Source organism: Apis dorsata, unplaced genomic scaffold, assembly GCF_000469605.1.
Source record: "Apis dorsata unplaced genomic scaffold, Apis dorsata 1.3 scaffold_1194, whole genome shotgun sequence".
NCBI classification, from domain to species: domain Eukaryota; kingdom Metazoa; phylum Arthropoda; class Insecta; order Hymenoptera; family Apidae; genus Apis; species Apis dorsata.
This window is the reverse complement of record NW_006264291.1, coordinates 39,992-44,482: the sequence shown is the minus strand read 5'-3', so window position 1 is coordinate 44,482 and position 4,491 is coordinate 39,992.

Sequence of the window (4,491 nt, the reverse complement as noted above, 5' to 3'; positions counted from 1 at the left end):
TCTAAAGTTTCTTTTAAAATTTATTGCATTATTAAATTGTATTATTAAAATAAATGATCAATTAAATATTCTGTAAAATTATATATTTATATTCTGTAAATCTATAAATTATAAATATCTATTTTTTACTCAGAATAATTTTTATATTCCATTGTAAACAAATTATTTTTATATATATATAATTTATGAAATACAATAATAAAATCTTTTTAAAATTTATAATATTATATCTAATATTTAATAATATAATATAAATATAAAATATGAATAAAAGTAAAAATATCTTAAAAGCTGTAAATTTAATAAATTTAATAAAAACTTTAAATTTATAAATTTAATAAAAACGAAAGATTCTCGTTTATATACATTGATTAATCGAATAAAATCGAATTGTTTTGATGTTTGTTGCTTTATGTATGATAAAAGAACATGCGAAATTAAAGAAAATATCGGCAAATTGAATTGTAATATTGAAAAAGGAAATACATATTCAATCTTAGGGATTTCACGACCCCTCTTTTCAGGATAAACGTTATTTTCCTTCGATTATTTCAAGTAGTCGTTTGCCCGAGGATAAAAGAAACATTATTTCAGGCGGCAGCATGTGTCTTGTGGATTTTTGTGTCTGTCATGCGTAAAGAGGAAACGTTAGAGAAATAGGGTTAAGAAACGACAAATTAAGTATCGTCTTGGACACACCTCTATTCCTGTCGTGACAATCATTGTGCATGCTGCCATATCTAAGTACCGGAACGCACGATTCATTAACTTTGATAGTTGATCTTACGTATGTAGATACGTACAATTCTTCATCAGTGGACATCAGTGTTGAGTGAAATCGATTTATAAATTTTTATTTTTAATGTTTACAATGTGAAATGCATTTTTTGGAAAATATTTTATTATTTCAAATCTAATTGAATCATCGTTATCTTAGATATATCTTTTGTTGATTTAAAATTTTCGATTAATAAAATTAAAAATGGAATGATTATTATTAATTATTAATAATAATATAGGATATATATATATATATAAAAATAGATATAATAAGACTAAAATTTATTAAACATTTTTTAATATTTAACATACAAGAAAATTTCATAAAAAAATATTGCAAAATATATACAATTATGATGGATAATAAATTATCTGGATTTATAAGATATTTTAAAAAGATATTTCACACTTAAAGAACTTAAATTATTTACCTTGAAACAATTTATAAGAATAAAAAATGTGGTTGATATTTCTCTAGATAAAGATGTCTGAATAACTTTAAAAAATATTGCGAAAATGAAAAAAATAAGATATTCTTAATGGTATTATAATGTTATAGAGGATAAATATAATTATCCATATTAATCATGACTATCGGAATTTATTTTGCTAATTAATGCAATAGATTTTTAATGCCCGAGAAGATGTCCTTCACCATGACTGAACACGAAGATTAACTCAAATGATCTGTCAATCACTTCGAACGCTCGATTCAGAATATGTTGACGTGCGTCGAGTACTCTCGTTTAAAGTTAGCAGCAATATGTCCTTCCCTGATCATTTTTCAAATCTTTTGAATAATTCTACAAATAGAGATGCTAAACAATATCTTTACGAAGCTGTGTTATGTTTTCTATTCTTTTGATTTTAAGAACTATAGTTCTAATGAAATTATATCACTGTTTTGATAATTTGAAATGTAAATTTTAGAGAAGAGATATTTTAAAATTTATATTTTTGAAAATATTAAATACAGGATTTATCGATATTATATATATAATATATAATTATTAATTGTATTATAATATATAATTATTAATGATCTGTCAAAAATACAAAAATAATGTAGACTTTATATTCAATAAAAACAAATTTGAAGATTTTTAATTATACCACAATTATAAATAAATACTTGCTAAATAATAACTTCTTTTTAATTTATTTCAATTTCAATAAATTTCTTCAAAATTATTTTTTCGAGAAATATTATTCATTAAAAATAATAATTATATCATTGTAAATTATTAAATAAAAATTTATAAAATCGATAAAAATAATAATATAATTTCTAAGTGATTTATAACACTTCAGAAAATTTGTTATGACTAATCGAAAAAAAAATTCTGATTCTGTATTTAATTTATTTTAATGTGTTTATATTTTAATATTTTCAATCTTATTTATATTTTATTATTAATTTGCTATCTCTGCTATTATAAATTGCTTGTTTACATATATTACTATTTACATTCGATTGAAACTTGGAAAGCCTTCGAAAAGGGATTTGAAGGGGTTGTTTGCTACATGGAGCTGTGAAATTCTATTATACCTTATATAGGAATAGTTATACAAGTTTTCAGCTAAATTTAGTATTAGATATTCAATTATGCTATTAATAATTTAATATCTAATATATCGTCTTTTATTTTTATTTACAATCGTCAATATTATTATATATAATTTACTAATATATATAAAATGTATAATAATAATCCATTTTTATCATAAATTGAAAAAGCAGAAATTCGAAAAATGTTAACTAAGCCAAATATAAACGTTAGATTATTCTACAACATAATGACGCATGAAAAATTTTTATATTATTTATTAAATTTCACTTTTCCACATTTTTTTTCTCATAAATTATGGAAAAAGACAAAACGATGAACAAAAAAAAAACAAAAAAACATTTATTACTTAAAAATATAGCAGTTAACCGCACGCCATTGCCTTAATTCGTGCGTAAATAACTCGAAATAACCGCATACAGATATATTTTTACGAGCGAATGTTTAAGTCCCTTTAGAAAAAACAAAAAAAAAAAAAAAAAACATTTATTACTTAAAAATATAGCAGTTAACCGCACGCCATTGCCTTAATTCGCGCGTAAATAACTCGAAACAACCGCATACAGATATATTTTTACGAGCGAATGTTTAAGTCCCTTTCGAAAAAACAAAAAAAAAAAAAAAAAGAAATAACATGGCACAAATATTGCGCGAAACCACTGGTCGCAACAGTGAAGAAATAACGAGGACAGGGTACTCGTCAATCAGTGGTTCTTCGTTCATAATTTCCGTCCCAAACCAAACGACGACAAGTGTGATATCGCGCAGCTTCTTGTCAACAAACTCCATCGCGTTGAATCACGCAAAAGAATCTTTTTAACGTTGTTTCGAAAACGCACGAATAATTGAAACTGATCGAATTTGACCGTATCAATGACATGTTAAGAACCACTGTCTCAGGCAGAGGAGGAGAGGAGAAAGGTATTCTTCCGGATTCGTTCTGTCAGAGAGAGAGAGTTTAGTGATTCGTCAGGGCTGCAATGCCCGTGTCGAAACGCGAACCAATGAAAGAACACACTCCTCGATGATCGGCCGAAAATAAGCTGCAATTTTCTAGACGAGTGCACTCGCGTCTGCTCTTGTAATTTCAGACACCCGCGTGTGTATACATATATATAGAAGAAAGAGGGAAGGGAAAGAGAAGTATCGAAAAAAAAGTGAGTGAAAGAGAGAGAAAGAAAGAGAGTGAAAGGAAACGAGAGCGTTAGAGGAGGGGGTGAGAGAGGGCGAAGGGACGATATGGCAAATTGTGGGGAGATTAAGCCTGTTATTCCCGGACAACAATGGCTCGATACGCGATCGAAGGAGGGCGAAAACAGATGGATGTCAGGTAATATCGAGATTCTTGGCTACTAACATTTTCTCTTACGTGTTATTTTTTACTTTTTCTTTTTAAACCCTGTGTAATGTAATTTGAAACTTTATATAATTACGCGCAAGATTAAACGTATAGGTAGAAATAGTTATGTTGAATAGTTGGTAATCAAAATCATGCTCGTTGCGCGAGTTGAATTAGATTTGTTAGGAAAAAATTAACTAAAATAAATGGATATTATAAGTAATTTAAAATTAATTAATTTTTTTTTAACAATTTGCTCGTATATAAGTTATAACCAATTGAAATTTGCGTTGGACAAATAAAAATCTTTCCATCAAAATGTAATTAACTATAATTTAACCTCTTCAGAGATACTATAAAATATCGAAGACACAATAATTCCAAACTAGTGATTATTAAATGAAATAAAATATACAATGATGTTGAAAATTATAATGGTGTAAATCGCATAGAAATTATTTTGAGAGATATTTTGAGAGAAGTTCATATTTAGAAAATAGTTAATAAAATTAGTTAATATTTAAGAAAAGAATAGCTTTCTTCCTATATTCTTGCATTCTTCAGTTTCCAATATTGGCTTTAATTTGTAATTAAATAGTAATAACTTATAGCAACTAAAATACTGTGAAATTATTCCATTTTCTATCGATTGGATCTGCATTTTATTCTTAAATTATTAAATTCTATTATTAAATCTTATTATTAAACTCATCCTTCCATATCCAATCACTTAAAATTTAAAAAAAAAAAAATCACTTAACTCATAACTTTATCAAAAGTTTTTACGAATAAATGAAATTAAAT